The 19,380-nt window shown below is 41.6% G+C and overlaps 1 protein-coding gene and 1 non-coding gene across 5 annotated transcripts in view; one reads left to right on the forward strand and one right to left on the reverse strand.

Moving 5' to 3' along the window:
* The window catches only part of Ark2n (arkadia N-terminal like PKA signaling regulator 2N), an 89,656-nt gene that overhangs the window by 55,274 nt on the left and 15,002 nt on the right, over positions 1-19,380 (reverse strand). The gene's annotated exons all lie outside the window — the stretch shown is intronic.
* On the forward strand, positions 1,876-2,003 carry LOC120098380 (small nucleolar RNA SNORA17). Its single transcript, XR_005496564.1, has one exon. It is a non-coding gene; the product is annotated as a small nucleolar RNA SNORA17 (small nucleolar RNA).

The raw sequence follows: 19,380 nt of genomic DNA on the forward strand, positions 1-19,380 counted from the left end.
GGACATCCAGGATGGAAATTCTTCTTTGTAGTGTGGTAAGACATGCCTGTAATCCCAGAACTTGGAAGCAGGAAGGATTAAAAATTCAGGCCAGTCTCAGCTCTATGGGAAAATGGTTCATTTGGTAAGGTGCTTGCCTTTGCAAACACATGAACCTAAGTTCAGTCCCTAGAATCCATGTGCTTTATTTCTAACAATTAAATAAATGTATAGGTAAATAAGTAAACAAAACAAAGCAGTTTGCCATGATGATGACATGTGTTTGTGATGCCAGCCAGCACTGGATCCTTGGAGGCTCAATGGCCAGCCAGTCTATACTACTTAGCAAGTTCCTGGCCAGTGGGAGACCTTATAGTGAAACAAATAAAAGTGGAAAAGACCTGAATAACACTCAAGGTTGTTCTCTAGCCTCTATATATATATAAAATCCATATATAAAAAGCATCCATAGCCCTTTCTAATGGATAACTCATGAAGTACTGGCTATACTACAATCTGGCTGAGGTAAGAACATAGAACATCATCATCACGAGAGAGTTCCTGACAGAACTTTGGGACTATTAAATAAAAATCATCCATGTATATACTGAAATCACCAAGAACTAAGAAAAAAGTAAGAATGGACAAGATGACAATGAAGAACAAGTGCCGTAGGGACAGAAAAGGGACAGTGATTTAACGGATGGCCACAGTAAGTAGATTCAAGAAGGAAAAGAAAAATTCCAGAAAAGAGTAGCAGTGAGGACCACTTACCCTTCCTCTCTCTCTCCAGATAGGAGGAGAGGAGGACAGCAGGAGAAGAACACCACTAGTGACCTGTTAGTGTGTGAGAAAAAGAGAAGGTTCAGAAGAGGCTGAGAATTCAGAAGACAAATCATGAACTGCAAAGTACAAACTGGAAGGCAGTTAGGAGAGAGGAGAAAGCAGAATGAGGGAAGAGCAGTGCTTTCTCCAGAAATTATCATGTAGGAAACAGCATGACTTGAGAGTGTGGGGTTTCTTTTGATGACATTCATGAAATAAAAAAACTACCCTAGCATTTAATACACTCAAAATGTATTTCTTCTTGGGGCTGGAAAGATGGCCTAACAACACTTGCTCCTCTTTCAGAGGTACTAACTACTCCAGGTCCAGTTCTGACTCCTTCTTCTGACCTCCACAGGCATTGAAAATACATGAAACACAGCCATATATGATGGCTAATCACACATATACTAAAAATAAATATTTATTCCATGTCTCTGTGTGTGCGTGTATGTGTGCAGGTGTGTAAAACACAGCTAATTCTGGTCATGACTCAGTAAACTGATTTCATAACCCATCAGTGGCGGCAGCCCAAATGAAACCTGGAAAGCTTTCCCTAAAGTCTGTACACATGGGCTGTGTATGTAACTCAGGTAAGAGTGTGTGTTTTTCTATCACTCACAAATCCTGGATTTGATCCCCAACACCACACAAACCAGAAGTAGTGGTACAAGCTCTGATCCCAACATGAGGAAGTGTAAGAGGGAAAATTTAAGTTCAAAGTCATCATCAACTAACAGGGAGTTTGAGTTCAGCCTGGAAAACAGAAATCCATGCACAGGCTATGTTGACAATACAGCTGGTTTTTTAAAAAAATAAATTATGATACATTCTATTGAAGAAGCACTGGGCTAGCAAAATGACTCAAAACATAAGAGCATTCTTGCTTCAAAGCCTGACAACATGAATTCACTTCACAGGACCTGCATGGTAGAAAACTGACTGCTCAAAGTGGTCCTTCGACTTCTGCGTCAGCACCATGGAGCACAGGCATGGACTTGAAAACACTTGCATACACACACATGTGCACACATACACATACAGAGAGACACAATAAAGAAATGCCGTGCTCCTGCCCCTAGAGACATTGCAATGTGATTGCTGTGTCACATGTGCATCAGTCGGTGGCAAAGAGGAGAGGTATGTCTTTGTTCTGTGTTCTGATCTACAAACATCTGAATGATTAGTAGCCTAACATTCCCTGGAAAAAGCAAGCTTGAGACCAATACTGTCTGGTGCCAGAGGTTCTGAACAGGGAGCTGGCCACCTCTCTGGTGCCAGGTTACTGGATAGGCCTGAACAGGAAGCAAGCCTGAGGCTAGAAGAACCCAGCAAGGAACCACAGGCCCCAGGCAGCCCAAGACAGATGCCCCACTCCTGTGGGCCAGGAGAGAAGCAAGCCTGAATTGACCACCAGTCTGGTAATATGGGACCCAGAAATGAAGCTAGCTTAAGATGAACACCCAGTCTGCTACCCCTCGGGGCTGGGGCAAACCATGCTCAAGATGACACCTGCCATAAAGCACAAGGAAGGCACAGTATTCCTGAGATCACTCCTGAGAGGACCCCAGACACTTAAGAGACCCAAGATGCCACTAAGAACAAGTAAGTGGTGGAGAAATGGAAGAGAAAGAAAAACAAAAGGATATATGCACAACAAAGAGAGTTAGTATTGGAGGCTCAAGGGTAGTGAATAGCCCGTGATACCACCTGAAACCATGATGGGGTCCTGGCCTGTGCTGACACTGGGAGCCATGTCTGGGTCTGTGGCTCTGCAGCAGCAGGGTCTGTTACCACCAAAGGTGAGATGGATATCTGCATGATAATGTCATTATACAAGCGAAGGCAGGTATAGGATACAACGAGGCCTGTCAGTGGGCGAGAAGGAAGGATGAGCAGGAGAAAAGCTTTAGAGAGGAAGAGGACACTGGAGCAAGGAGAAGCAGCCGAGAGAACATGGAGGCCAATGTTAAGATTCCTCTCTGCACATTTACAGGTTGTTATGAGTGTTCTTAAGGGATGGATGTGTACAGCGCTTTGTATGTTTAGGTGGGCAATTATATCTTATCAATTGGATCGGAGGTTATTGTGTTGTGTGTTCTTTCATGTGACAATTTAACTGAATTCAAGAGAGTGTGTGGTGGATGGAGACACTGAGCCACCACAGAATTGGGATGTGTATGTCTGGCATGATGGCAACCTGCCTTGGGACTAGACAGGTAGAGAGATTGCTGTCAGGCTCAGAGAGTAGCCATCGACAGTGTGATATGGGATGGAGCAAAGCAGGTGAGACATTTTGTCTGGACTGCCACTGGGGATATATTGATGTCTGAAGGCTGTGCAGAACCGGCCCCAGCCCTCAGCTCTCATCAAGGAAGAGCTGGCCCTAGAAGCATGAGGGCAGGCACATTGTTGGAGTTGTATGTTAGCTGGTCCCAAGGATGTAAGCATGAGAAAGCTAGCCCTCTCACTCATCTTCCTGTGGTGGCATGGACAAGAAAGAAGTACCCTTCACCCTCACCACTTGTGACAGGCAGGAGACCTGACCCTAGGGTCATGAGACAGGAGAGCTGGTCCTGCCCCTCACAAGCTGCAGTACTTGGAAGAACAGGCCCCATACCTCACCTGGGCAGCACAATAGAACTGGTCCTGATGGTGGGACTTCGGGTAAGCTGGGCCTCAAGAGTGTGAGTGTGGGAGAGTTGGCCCTGCCTATTGTCTGCCATTCAACAGTATTCCATACCCTTGCCCCTTGCTTCCTGGGGCAGGTGGAAGGGCTAGTTCTTGGGTCATGGAAGCAGGAGAGCTATCTCTGCTCCTCGTCTGCTACAGAACTGAGGAGAGCAGGCCCTAAACCTTGCCTGAGCAGCAGGGTGGAGCTGGCCTTGAATGTGAGGGTTGCAGGTGAGCCAGGCCCAAGGGAGTGATCATAGGAGAGCTGGCTCTGCCTCTTGTCTGCTGGGCAGTGAGTGGCACAGAGGAGGGAGAGACACCCACTTCCCCTCCCTTGTCCTTCACCATCTGTGGCAGACAAGAAAGCTGCCCCCAGGATTATAAGACTGGGAGAACTGGCCATGTCGTTCACTGGCTGTAGCACTCAGGACAGTGGGCCTGCACCTCACTTAGGCAGCAGGGTAGAGCTGGCCCTGGTGCAGGGGCTGCAGGTCAGCCAGCCTGCAGGGCATCAGAGCAGGGGAGATGACCATTTCTGGTGCCTCTCAGGCCTAGATCAAGGGCGTTCAATTGGTCCACCCCAACATTTACCCCATCAATGAACTGCCAGAGTGGATGAAGAGGCCGGTCTACAGATCCAAAACTACAGGATCTTCATGACACAGGGCAACAACGGGATATCTGAAAGGAGCCCCACTGAGGTTCCAGTATTGATACAATAGCAGAAACCACATATCTGAGTCACTGCAATGAACATTTTTTTTTTTTGCAAGCAAAAAGTGTGGAGAAGGGTGGGTAGGTAGGGGAGCACCCTCATAGAAGCAGGGGGAGGGGGAATAAGGTAGGGGGTTTATGGATGGGACACTGGGAAAGGAGAGAACATTTGAAATGTAAAGAGAAAAAAGGAAAAGAGAATAAAAAGAAGTGTGGAGAAAAGGGAACACTGTGGGACACGCTGTTATACAGTACAGCTTCCACAAGATTTTCTCTGTTGGGGGAAGGTTGCGAGGGTGGAGGGCAAGTATGAGGGGAAAGGAAGATGGGTGGGATTGCAGTGCATGATGTGAGGTTCGCAAAGAACCAATAAAAAGTTTGAACATTCTTTAAAAAAAAAAGAAATGTAGTACTAAAAAAAAAATAAAAGAAGTATATAAAGTAGAAACAAATTAACACAACTATATTAATATGGGTAAATGCAGTCAGTGCTCTCAACCACTGAGCCATCTCTCCAGCCCCCTAAAACGTCTTATAAAGCAAGGGAGCATTTACCAAAATGTAAAGGTCGCAGTTACCTATAGGTGGAAGAGCGAAGGTTGAATACAGAGAGATTAAAAGTATTGACAGAGGAAAGTGTGGTGGCTCAAGTCTATTATCTCAGGAGACTAGGAAGGAAGACTATGAGCTCAGGCCATTTTAGACTACAGAAGACCACCTCAAAACAAAACAAAGAAACAAAAAAGACGAGGCTGTGCTGAGGAAGTGCTTGCTGCACAGACCTGAGAACCTGCATCAGATCCCCAGCATCTATGCAAAAGCCAGGCATAGCAGTAATGTTCATCTGCATGCAGCCCTAGAGGGAACAAAGGGTATGGGGCAAGTGGATCATGGGAGCTCACTGGGAGAGCCTTCACCAGAAACTAAGGTGGAGAGTAACTGAGGATAGCATCTAACTTTGTGTTACATACAGGCTTTCTGGCTATAGGCAAGTTTGGGGGCTAGCAAATCTCTCAAAAAAAAAAAAATATATTGCTATAAAGCAAAGCAAGACTAACAAGAACCATTTCAATTCTCTGGAAATTCACCAAAAAGGCATACAAAAAATAAGTGCTGATGCTTGAAAACTGGATTTTTGTTAACAACAGGAGTTAACATTCTTGCCTAAGGCGATCTGCAAGCTCAGGAGATTCTGTTAATGTGGAAAATGCACTGAGAATCTACAGTAAACACTGACAAAGTACCTTCATTTCAGTATGTAGAAATAGACCACACCTATATCCAGATATTGTGGGGAAATGATAATCTTAGCCAATAGAGTAGCCAAGAGCTGTACTAAGATATGGCTGTAAATGTATCAACCATATCCTCAGCTGATGTGTGAAAAATATCCTTCCTCCTCCAAAGGCTCATGTATTTGAACCCTTAGTGCCCAGTTGGTGGTGGGGTTTAAAAGATTCCTCTTAGAGGGCTGGAGAGATGGCTCAGAGGTTAAGAGCACTGACTGCCTCATTTCTCTCCCCACTTCATCCCCCACTCCCACTCCCACCAACCCTTTGCCTCTGTATATGAATACACGTGTGACAACTAGTTTCCTGCTTCTGTTAACATGCTCTGACTTCCCCACCATGATTAAACATTATCCCCTTGGAACCATAAGCTAAAATAAAAGCCCTTTCTTCCTTAAGTTGCTTTTGGTCAAGGTATTTTATTCCTAACACAGAACGGTAACTAAAACAGAAGAAGACACTGAGGTCTGTTGCATAAGCATTTCGGAAAATAATAGTGGTGGAAAGATTTTGAAAGGGCCTCAGCTTTAAAATGCATTCCGCTATCTCCACACAGAGCTACTGGGAGAACAAGGTCTTACTAGCTCCAGATGCTGGTAGATCAGTACGCAGTATCATAAATGAGAAGCGCAACCACTAAAAACGTAACATTTTAAAAAAGAAAAAATACTGAACAGAGAAACCAGCAGCCATACACCAGAGTGAAGACACCTCACAGATCTGTAATCTAACAAAGAGTGTAACATCTTCAAAAGGATAGAAATCAAATTCCAAAATTGGAATATTTTGTCTAAGATGCCCAATTTCAAAAAAAAAAATTTAAGACTTCCAAAATTTTAAAGACTTCATAGGAGCTATATTTTTATAATTTATATATATTTTCAATATGTTCAAAAGCTTAAGGATGGGGCTAGTGTACCTCAGTAATTACCAAACACGCACAAAGCCCTAACCTCAAATTCTCAACAACACACACACATACACACACACACACACACACACACACACACACACACACACACACACACGCGCGCGCGCGCGCACGCTCACTCACTCACTCACTTACTCACTCACTCAGACTTACTTAAAATCTTATTTTTAAAAAAGCCCAGTGGCTGGGGTTGGGGATTTAGCTCAGTGGTAGAGCGCTTGCTTAGGAAGCGCAAGGCCCTGGGTTCGGTCCCCAGCTCCAAAAAAAAAAGAACCAAAAAAAAAAAAAAAAAAAGCCCAGTGGCTGTGGTGGCACATGTCTTTTTAATCCCAGCACTCAGGAGGCAGAGACAGGTGAGTGAGTCTCTGAGTGCAAGGCCAGCCTGATCTACAAAGTTCTAGGACAGCCAGCGCTACACATAAGACCCTATCTTTACAAAAAAGAAAAAGAAAAATACCATCATACATTTAATGGTAATCCTCAAAAAGAGAACAGAACATAAGAAAATTGGAGGGAAAAATCTTAAAAGCCAGTGGTAGGTAGCATCCACTTGTAAGCCTAGTACTTGAAAGGTAGATGCAGTATTTTCTCAGCTATTAAGCAAGTTCAAGGCCAGACTAAACTACATGACACCCTGTCTAAAAAAAGACAAGGAAAGGAAAAGGAAAAGGAAAATTAACAACTCACACATGCTCTAAAGTTGATTTAAAAAGAAGCAGCAGCATCTCAAAACTCAGAGAGGATAAACTGACAGTGGGCCACATGACAGCAGCACAGGCAGTAAGGACAAAGCACGAATTCTCAAGAACGCAGAAGTAATCCGGTCCGTGAAGAGGAGCCTTACAAAAGGCAGTATTAGTAGACCCACACTTTCCAAATGCTGGGGTAGAAAGCTGTCGACCAAGATTCCCAAATCCAACAAAACCATTCTTTCAAAATTAAAAGAAATGCAAAGAGACCTTCATAACCAAAAGTGGTACGGACTGGAAAGATGGCTCAGTTAAGAGCAGTGACTGCTCTTCCAGAGGTCTTGAGTTCAATTCCCAGCAACCGTATGGTGGCTCACGACCATCTGTAATGAGATCTGGTGCCCTCTTCTGGTGTGTCTGAAGACAGTGACAGTGTACTCACATAAAATAAATAAAACCTTAAAAAAAAAAATATGGTAGGACCCTAAATAATGAATGATGACAACTAACAGGGGGATGTTGGGGGTTAGCGTACGAAAGTCTTTCTTGAATCTTATTTTTAAAATATAGAAGGGGCCAGAGAAATGAACCAGCCCATAAAAGTTCTTACCATGAAGCCTGAGGACCTGAGTTCAAAACTCAGATTCCCATAGTAGATGGAAATCCAACTCCCACAAGTTGTCTTCTGATGTGTAAAAATATCATGGCATATATGTGTATACATATGCACACACATACAAGTTGTCTTCTGGTGTGTAATAACATCACGGCATATATGTGTATACACACACACACACACACAAGTTGTCTTCTGGTGTGTAATAACATCATGGCATATATGTGTATATACACATACACACACACACACAAGTTGTCTTCTGATGTGTAATAATATCATGGCATATATGTGTATATATACATACACACACACAAATTGTCTTCTGATGTGTAATAATATCATGGCATATATGTGTATATATATGCACACACATACAAGTTGTCTTCTGGTGTGTAATAACATCATGGCATATATGTGTATATACATATACACACACACACAAGTTGTCTTCTGGTGTGTAATAATATCATGGCATATATGTGTATATACACATACACACACACAAGTTGTCTTCTGGTGTGTAATAATATCATGGCATATACGTGTATATACACATACACACAAGTTGTCTTCTGGTGTGTGATAATATCATGGCATATATGTGTATATATACATACATACACACAAGTTGTCTTCTGATGTGTAATAATATCATGGCATATATGTGTATATATACATACATACACACAAAATAACTGAAATGTACAAAAAGCAATTGTTTCATTTATATTCAGGTTTGTAATTCAAACAAATATCAAATACATCAAAATAATAGCTATCTAGTATACCTCTATAGTTCCACTACTTGGAGGTAGAAAAACTCAAGAGGATCAGAAGTTCAAGGCCAGTAAAGGCTATCTATATAAGATAGCCTGAAAACATACATAAAATCACACTATACAGATGACAGATATATATTTACATATATAAATGTGTGTATGCATACACACACACACGCACACGCACACGTGTGCAATAACAATAGAAAAAAGGCCATGAATTTGTAAGAAGGTGCCTAAAGAGAGGAAAGGGGAGAAATGTTATAACTATACTATGACCCCAATAATAAAAAAGTAAAATAAATTAAAATAAATTAAATTAAATAAAAAGGGCTATAGGCATGAATATGCCTTTAATCCTGGCACTCTGGAGGCAGAGGCAGACAGATCTCTAAGAATTTCAGATAGGGCTAGTCAACATAGTGAATTCTAGACATAAGACCCTGACTCAAAGACAGACAGACAAGACAGACAAACACAAAAACAAAATGATTTACTGTATTGCTCCCTGGATACATTACATAACTATATTTTAAACTAATTATCTCTCTTTGAGGCATCTGAATAAGAATGGCCTGCATGGGCTTGAATGCTTAGTCACCAGAGTGGCAGTATTTGGAAAGGATTCAAAGGATTAGGAAGTGTGGCCTTGTGGGGGAAGTGTGCCACTGGGAATGGGCTTTGAGGTTTCAAAAGCCCATGCCAGGTCCAGAGTGTGTGGTTGTATGTTGTGTGTGTCTCTGTCTCTCTCTCTCTCTCTCTCTCTCTCTCTGTCTCTCTCTTTCTGCCTATGGAACAAGATGCAGTTCCCGGCTATTGCTCCAGCCTCTGCCTGCGTGCCATGCTTCCTGCTACAATAATAATAAAATAACCTTCCGAAACCGTAAGTAAATCCCCCCAGTTAAATGGTTTCTCTTATTACAGTTGCCTTGATCATGGTGTCTCTTTACAGAAACAGAACAGTGACTAAGACACTCTTCTACTACACTGAATACCTAAAATAAAGATTTTGTAGTAAGTATATTCAACCTTCAAAAATAATTCTGTACTTATATTTAGTGTCTAATAAATGGATCCAAGCAGAATAGAAAATGGAGGTAAAGAAGCCATGGTGCTGTGATTTGAATGAAAATGTTCCTCAGACACACGTTTGACTAGTTGGTCCCCAGCTAGTGGTATGACAAGGTGGCTCGCACTGGGAGCAAGCCTCTGTGGCTCTACTGGACTCTCCACTGGGGCTCTCTTGCTTCCTCATCCTTGGGCAGCCACATGAATGTGGCATATGCAAATATATGAATAAAATATTCAAGTTCAAAAAAAATTCTTTCTCATCTACAAAGCTGGTTTTGCCTAAGAAAAACCTCACATACATGATAATGAATCATGTTACAACCATAAAATGTCTTGACCTCCTAGTGACTTATATATAACTTTAAAAAACATTTAATTCCTCTTGTCTATTTTTAATCTTATTTTATGTATTTATGGATATCTGTGTACTATGTGTGTGCAATGCCTACAAAATCCAGAAGAGGGTGCCAGATTCCCTGGAAATGGAGTTACAGCTAGTTCTGGGCCACCATTGGGTGTGGAACTTTGGACCCAGGTCCTCTGAAGAGCAGCAGTGTTCTTTACCACACAGCCATCCATCCCCTCTCTTATTTTTTGACTTGTTTTAATTTTACCAGAACTAATTCTTCTTTCTATAAACCTGTACAAGGCACCCCATAAACTGCTTTTTTTAAAAATTATATAGCCTTGGCTGGTCTGGAATTTACTATGCAGATCAGGCTAGCCTCAAACTTAGAAAGATCTGCCTATCTCTGTCTCCCAAGTGCTGAAATTAGGACATGTGCATCCATGCCTAGCACCAAAACACAATGTATTCTTTAGAAATGTAATTTCAAAATCATACATATATGCATGCATGCATGCATACATACATACATACATACATACATACATACATACATACATGACATTTTAGAGAGACTGAGAAGCATAATCTACCCCATGGGTATATGCTGTTCTTTTTACAGTAAACCCACAACTTTGCTTCATTCTGATTCATCCTCAAATTTTTTTCTAAGATCTCAGTCAAGATCCAACCAGTGTTTAAGGGGAGGGTCCTGAGAAGAACTCTTCAGGCAACAAAGCTGACAATTCCAGTGACATTTCTTGCTGCCTCTAACAAATTCCATAAGCTATCCATAGAGATGGGGCTGAGGAGATGGCTCAGCAACTCAAAGTACTTACTGCAAGCCCAGTGCTCACAGACATCTCCCAGCCATCTTTACTCCAGATCCAGGGGATCTGATGCTTCTTCTGGCTTCTTCAGAGCCCAGGCACACACATGGTACAAAGACTTAAACATAAGTACACACATACACATAAAGTTAAAGTATTTTTTAAAAGTTATTTCTAAATGAGATAAGTGGTATCAGTAAAGAGAAATTTGAGAGTTAAAGGAAACAAGGTTTCAAGACAGATCAGGAAAATTCTTTCAGAGAAGAAAAAGGGGGGTTTCTGGAAGAACACTCTTAGGTGACAAAAGTAGACCACAGACAGGATAAAATAGGTAGTGGAAAATAATCAACTGAGTGTGTATGGAGTAACACAAGAGCACAAACCATAAACAGACAGAAAATACACAGACGAGAGAGGATGATGGCACAGCCTATAGTCCCAGACCTATGAACTTGCTAGACTTGAGTGAGTTCCAGGCCAATCAAAGCTACACAGTAAGACCCTATCTAAGTGTGCGTGTGTGTGTGTGTGTGTGTGTGCGTGCGTGCGTGCGTGCGTGTAAAGCAACGTATAAACTCACTGAACACTCAGTTTAAGCCTTACCTTTTTCAACTATATACCTTTATAAGCAATCATTAACCATCATTTACACAGCTATAATGACGTGGCATTTCTGCTAAAACAAACTAAAACTGCTGTCCTTTACCCTCGTAACAAAATATAAACTGAAGTCACTCGATGTTACAAGTTTATTGCTGCCACAAAAAAAACTTCAACTGAAACCACAAGTTGAGGCTATAAGCTGATAAAAGTTGAACCTATTAAATGACATTTCCCAGGACAGAAACGTAGATCTGTGGAGGGTCCATGTACACAAATCTGTTCTATCTCCAGGACTAAAATAAATTAACTTAATTAACAGAACACTTTAAGGCAAGATTTCGCTCTACAGAACAAGGCATTCTGACTGCCGGCACTGCTACAACTGCTTACTTAATCGTCACCCCAAAGCCGACAGAACAAGCAACTACGTCTCAAACACCGTCTGCATAAGCCGTTAGCTTACCTTGCTGCTGCATATGTATGCTCCAGTACGCTTTCATACTCGTATTAATATTAAATATCTTATGAATTTTAACTGTGCTGTCTTACACAAGACATATAAAATAAAGATGGATTTCTTGTTTTTTCTTTTTTTTTTTTTCTTTTTTTCGGAGCTGGGGACCGAACCCAGGGCCTTGTACTTGCTAGGCAAGCACTCTACCACTGAGCCAAATCCCCAACCCGGATTTCTTGTTTTAAAAAAAAAAAAAAAATGACTCAAAAATTTTGGAGAGCCAAAGTTTACTGGTAAAATAAGAAAGCTTCTCTTCACTAAGAGTATATGAAATTTTCCGTCACAAAAATTTAAAGGAAGAAAGCCTTAGAGTTGAGGTAAATTCTTTCCTCTTTTCCTTTGACAACTGGGTCAAATAATACACACGCTGCTTTAAGTAATCTAGATTCAAATATCAAATACTAGGGTTTTTATCAGTCTCCTTTGAAAGATCAATGTAGGGGCCGGAGAGATGGCTCAGTGGTTAAGACCACTAACTGCTCTTCCAGCGGTCTTGAGTTCAATTCCTATTAACCACCTGGTGGCTCACAGCCATCTCTAATGGGATTGATGTCCTCTTCTGGTGTGTCTGAAAACAGCTACAGTGTACTCAGATACATAAAATAAATAAATCTGAAGGAAGGAAGGACACTGTATTTTATGTGCTGGAGGGGATGCTAGAAAAGGAGAACATTCATTCCTTTTAGGAGGGGGAAGGAGGTAAACACAGAACAAGAAAGGAAGTAAAGGGAAGAGCAGGGTGCAAGTGATCTGATAAGGGAAATGGGAAAGGGGAGTCTTTAGGGAGCAAGAGGGAGGTAACCAGAGAAGGAGGAAGGAGGGTAAGTTAACAATCAGGATGTCAGAGGCTGGAGAGATGGCTCAGTGGTTAAGAGCACTGTTAGCTCTTCCAGAGGTCCTGAGTTCAAATCCCAGCAACCACATGGTGGCTCACAACCATCTGTAATTGATGCCTTCTTCTGGTGTATCTGAAGACAGCTACAGTGTGATCATATGATCTTTAAACAATCTTAAAATAATCTTTAAACAATAAGTATGTCTGGAAAAGCTATATTGAATCATAGTTATTAACTCTTTACCTAAAAAACTTTAATATGTGTAACTCTACATGTTAATATACATATATAGCTTTAACAAACTTTTCTCATCTGGACTGGCCACTGCTCCCGCCAAGAGCCAAACACCACTTAACAAAAGCCCCAATATCAGACAAAAGAAGCCCTCTTTTGAGTTGTTTGCCAGGGCTTTCCAAGAGTCCCAAAACACAGTCGATTGCTACTGTGCACCCCCAAAGGTGGGAAGTAAACCCCTATTGCTGAAGATTCCGTGCAAGTTCCACAGGAGGGAGACAACCAAGAGTCTACCCCGCTAAGCGGCCTGGAAAGCGCATCGATAACCAGTGGGGCACAACAACCCTGAGGGTGCAGTGTGGCACACAAACCTTGGTGACAATCAACACCAAGATGAGACTGAAGCCCTGACCTGCTCAGCAAGTACTCAGTGTTAGTAACGTCACAAACATTCATCGTGGAGCTGCAGAGCTGGTGTCTCACGGGAGCCGTCACCCCTACTGAGTAATGTTTAGGGTACTGGAGGGTACTCTGCACACCACCAGGGAGGAAAAGGTAACCACCAAGCCAGCTACAACCCCAGCCATCTACAATAGTGTCCTGCTGCACGATACTCTGGTACAATAGTGGCACAAAAACTGTGAGAGCAATTATTAGTAATTATTAGCTATTTAGAGTTAATGCCCACTCCATGTAATGGAACCCATGCATAATACTGCTCAGGTGGCCAAGAACATGAGATTAGATTTGGCATGGGAAACCCAAATATTACTGTTCTGCTAAAAGAACACTGCACTAAGATGACTCCTAACAAGTGATCTTACTGCAGGACCTACCAATCGGGTTTTTGCTCAGCCATCATCAGAGAAGCTTCCTCCTACCATAGATGGTAACTAATTCAGTGAACCTGGACCAGACCATGTGCACAGTGAGAGACTATGTTACACTTAGTCTTAAGCAAAGAAACGTCTTCATCAAACCCCTCTCCTCAGGGTACAGGGAGCTATGCAGAAGAGAAAATGGAAAGATTGTAAGAGCCAGAGGGCATGGCTGACACCAAGGATACAGTGTCTTCCACAGAGCAGGACTGATGCAAAGAAACTATGGCAGCATGCGCAGATGGGGTCCAGTACTAAGAATGGGAAATGGGCACGAGCTCCCATCCCTAACTAAATATATCTCCAACTGACCGCTTAGAAAGGAAAAGATTCTGGTGGAGTCCACTGCTCATATAAACCACAATGACGGCAGGCCCCAGGCCCAGCAACAGACAGCCAACACAAACAGACTCAGTGGTGTTTTGTAGATTTGCTGCTTAGATCGCTTTGATTCAGCTTTTTTTTTTTTTTTTTAATTATACTGGTCTTTTCCTTGTATATTAAGGTTTCCAATTTTTGTGGTTTTAAGGGTTTGTTTTTGTGTATCTATGTTTCTTGTGCTTTTCTTTCGTTTTTGGTTATGGTTTTGTTTTTTTGGTTTGGTTTGGTTTGGTTTGGTTTGGTTTGGTTTGGTTTGGTTTGGTTTGGTTTGGTGTTTTTGCATGGAGTTGGACAGGTGGGAGGAAAGGAGGATCCAAAAGGAGATGGGGAGAGGAAACTAAGATCAGAATATATTCTGAGTTTTCAATTTTAAAGACACAAAAAAGAAGAAAAGAGAAAAAAAAAAGAAATAGAGTCAAAAGCCAGGATTGGTGGGTGGTACAAGCCTTTTATCCTAGTACCACCACCACCACCACCACCACAAAACACACACACACACACGCACACACACACACACGCACACGCACACGCACACGCACACGCACGCAGCCAAAACTCTGAATGAAAGCTGCCTTGGGGCAAATACCAAATTAATTTAATAACAGATCAAACTTTAGGCCAGGGCAAAGTAAGACAGCCCAATCTGATACTCTTGAGCCAAGACCATCACAGTGGCTTCTACCATTAGCTAAAAGGAGATCCAGGTTAAAAACAGCATGTGCCAACAGGTCTATCAGGAAAGACAGGGAGATCAGTACCCAGAGAATTTGATATCTCAACCTGACTCTTACTTGTATAGATGTCTTAGTCACTGTTCTATTTAAGTGAAAAGATGCCGTGACCAAGGCAACTCATAATTTATTGTAGGCTTGCTCACAGTTCCAGAGCTTAGTTCAGTGACATCACGGCAAGGGGCATGGCAGCAGGCACAGTGCAACTCACTTCCTTTACTGTAAAATGGATACACCTCCTAATCCTTCTCAAGTAGTACCACCCCTGATAACCAGGCATTCAAATACATGAGCTGATGGGCCTCCTACAGCCACATTAGGTCAAATGCATATCATCTACACAGACAAGAGGCCTTGAGAAACAAGCAAGCAAACATTCCCAAACAGCATTCCCAACTCGGTATCCATTACCCAAGTTTAACCAACTAGGAACTAGCCTCAAACCAAAGGCTAACAAGGAAATTTCAAAATGCACAAAGGAAACAAGACATAATAGCATGAACCTATAATCCTAGCGCTGAGAGGCCTAAATTGAGGAACAAAACTTCAAGGGCAGCCTACAAATAGACAATGTCTTTAGACAGACATATAAATTTAAAAAACAATAACAAACTAGTGGTATACCTCAGTGGTCGAGTGCTTACCTCAAATGTATGACGTTCTAGGTTCACACAGAAATAGAATCAACTCATAGAATATCAACTCAAACTATAAATGCATATTCAAACTCCCAAAGAATAATCTTATACAGATTTTCTTTAAACCTGTATGAAAAAAGAAAAATGAAAAAGGAGGAAGAGAAGAAAAATACAAAAAGATATACACAAAAAAGCAAATAAACAAATAACACAACAACGACAAAAACCCATGCACTATCTAGAGCCTGACATGACAGGATGAATGAACTGGAGCTGGTGAGACACCTCAGAGGGTAGAGATACCTGCTACCAAACTACCTGAGTCTGTCCTCGACCACCAACTCTAACAAGGTTTGCCTGACATCCCCATGTTCATGGCCCCCGCTCCCAACACACACTACAATTTTATTAAAAAAATTCTTACGGATCTAATACTCAATATCAATACTCTCATACTACATGTCTTAATGTTTAGAATGGTTAAGTTATATAGTATAGTTGAAATTTTTACAAAGTACTGTGAGTTCCAATCTCGAATAGAATGAAAACTTGATACACCTACCCACTTCCACTACAAAGCTGGTAAAACTCATGAGGAAACACACAAGCACATGTCCTACAGGCATGTAGAAAATGAAACATATATTCAAGAATCTTTGCCTATAACCCCAGCACTGGAGAAATTTTGACAATTTGTTAACTGGCTTGGAGTTTAAAAGGTTTATTCTGAAATAGGGTTGTGTACAGCCCACGCCGGCCTTGAACCAAAGGTTAATTTCAACTCTCAGTCTTCCTGTCTCTACCTCCCAAGTGCTAGGCTTACAGTCAGGTGCCACCACATGCCTTTTCTGTTTTAAATGTTGGATATATCATTGCTAATTTTTAGGCATTTTAAAAGCTGAACCTGAGCAGTAGTAGTACATGCCTTTGCCTTTAACTCAGGAGGCAGAAGCAAGCAGATCTCTGAGTTCGAAGCCAGCCTGGTCTACATAGTGAGTTCCAGGACAGCCAAGGCTACACAGAGAAGCCCCACTTCAAAAAATAAAATAAATGAAATGAAATGAAATAAAGTAAAGTAAAATAAAACAAATGAATACATAAGTAAGTATACTTACATTAACAACTATCTTTAAATAATTCTATTTTAGGTTTTGAAATCAATATATTAAATTTTATTACTGATTATAACTAGCCTGAAATACTCATTTCCAAAAACAGAATATGCAGGTCAATGGCCGAGATATATTTAGAAAGATATATTTAGAACACTTCCTGAATTTCCACCCAGCTTCAAGACTAGACCATACTATACTAGCAACCTCTTTTAGTCAAATATAAACATTCTAAACATCTAGGTTTTCACAAAAGATGACCTGGATTGTAATGCTTTAAAGACAAGAGTTGTTGCTGGGGCTGGGGCTGGGGCTGGGGCTGGGGCTGGGGCTGGGGCTGGGGCTGGGGCTGGGGCTGGGGCTGGGGCTCACTTGGAGTGCTTGCACACACAAAGCCCAGGGCTGGATGCTCAGCACCACGTAAACTGGGTATACTAGGGTATGCCTATAATCCCTGTCGTAAAAATAAGGCTGCTCCGCTTGAGAAGCCCACACTCACAATGCCTAGGTATATGTCTTCTTAGTGCTTCTCTTACTTTTAACCCTCTGGGGTAAGATCTGTGCTATGATATCCTTCACAGGGCAAGGCATGGGGGCAGACAGCTTTAATCCCAGCACTCCAAAGGCAGAGGAGGCAATGGAGCTCTGCTTGTTCCAGGCCAGCCTGGTCTACATATCAAATTCCAGGCCAGCTAGGGCTACATAGAAGTGGGGAAAAAAGAGGAGAAGGAAAAAAAGGAGGAGGAGGAAGGAGAGGAGGAGGACAAGGAGAAGGTTAATTAACCCAACTTTGCTTCAAATCAGTAAGTAAAAGTTTGCTTTTATATTACTGCGGGTTGGAACAAAACCTATTGTATACTAGGCAAGTGCTCTACCTATAATCATCAGCCCCTTTTTTAATTTTATTCTGAAACAGGATTTGACTAAATTGTTCAGGAGGGCCTTCTACTTGCAAGCTTTCCCTGAAGATGGCAAATATATGACTATAATAAGATTTAAAAGTCCTTTAAATAAGTTTTCTTCAGCTACAGACTCCTTTAAAAAAATTTTTAAGCCAAAATTACTAGTGTCTGTCTGCAACCTCAGAGTTTGAGAAGCAAAAGAGAGATGAGAAGTCCAAAGCCAGCCTGAGCTTTAAAACAAGATTCTGTCTCAAATAAATAAGCCAGGGACTTAAGAGGCAGAGAAAGGAGAAAACAGTGCAAATTCATGACCAGCCTGGTCTACATATTAAGTTCCAAGATAGCTAGGGCAACACAATGAAATCTTATCTAAACTCAATTCAGACACACACACACACACACACACACACACACACACACACATGTATAAATGTACATATAGTCATACATATACACATAACAGAGGTTTTTTTTTAAGTATTTCTTGAAGAAAAGTGTCCTGAGTGTATTCAGGTTGCCTCTAACATATCAGAGACTCAGTGGCTTAAACAGCAGAGCTTATTTTTCCCAGTCATAGCAACTACACAGCCTAGTATCAAGGTTCTGGCAGATCTGGTATCTGGCCAGGGTCTGCATCCTGGCTTACAGAATGCTCCTCCTCACTGAATCCTCACATGGTGGAAGGGAGAAGCAATCTAATACCTCTCCAATGCCCACAGCCAATGTAGCTGAACACTCCTGATCTCATCTAATCTTTCTCTGGCCTCTTTTATAAAGGCACTAATCCTACTCATTCTGGCAGATCCCTCATGACCTAATCACCTCCCAAAGCCTCACCTTACTAATACCAATGCTGGAAGTGAAGATCTCAACACATAAATTTTGGAAAGACAAAAATTAAGACCTTAGCAAAAGGCTTTCATTAAATGTTCTAAATAATCCCTCACGCCCAGTCTTAATATTTAACACAAATGGAAAACAAGTATAGCTGAGCATGATAGGGCATATTCAAGATGCTGAGGCAAGAATTTCGTATAGGGCTCAGTTGGAAGAGGTCTTGTTTACATGTGATACCCTGGGTTCTATCCCAGGATAGAAACTTAGCATAGTAGTACACGCCTATAGAGGCAGAAAGATTAGACCAGCCTGAGCTACAAGAAAGCATACCTCAGCACACACACAAATACTGATAAGGATGGAGAGTGAACCCAATCGATAAGAATACTAGCTGCTCTTGCAGAGAACCTGGATTCAGTTCCTAGCACCTACACCAAGCAGCTCTTTGACCACCTGTAACTCCAGTTCAGGGGCTCTCTCCTGGCCTGCAGGGCACTTATACCTACAGCTACCAACACACACACACACACACACACACACACACACACACACACACAAAGAGAGAGAGAGAGAGAGAGAGAGAGAGAGAGAGAACACATGCAAACAAGCAGACAAACACATAAATAAATAAAAATATTTTTTTAAAATATCATTTTAGGGGGTTGGAGAGATGGCTCAGCGGTTAAGAGTACCCAACTGCTCTTCCAGAGGTCCTGAGTTCAATTCCCAGCAACCACATGGTGGCTCACAACCATCTGTAAAGAGATCTGATGCCCTCTTCTGGTGTGTCTGAAGACAGCTACAGTGTACTTATATATAATAAATAAATAAATCTTTAAAAAAAATAAAAATAAAAAATAAAAAAAATATATCATTTTAAAGTACTGAAATAGAATCTTAAGAACATTCTGGTTTAGGGGCTGGGGATTTAGCTCAGTGGTAGAGCGCTTACCTAGAAAGCGCAAGGCC

Source organism: Rattus norvegicus, chromosome 18 (assembly GCF_036323735.1).
Source record: "Rattus norvegicus strain BN/NHsdMcwi chromosome 18, GRCr8, whole genome shotgun sequence".
In the NCBI taxonomy this organism is placed as follows: Eukaryota; Metazoa; Chordata; class Mammalia; order Rodentia; family Muridae; genus Rattus; species Rattus norvegicus.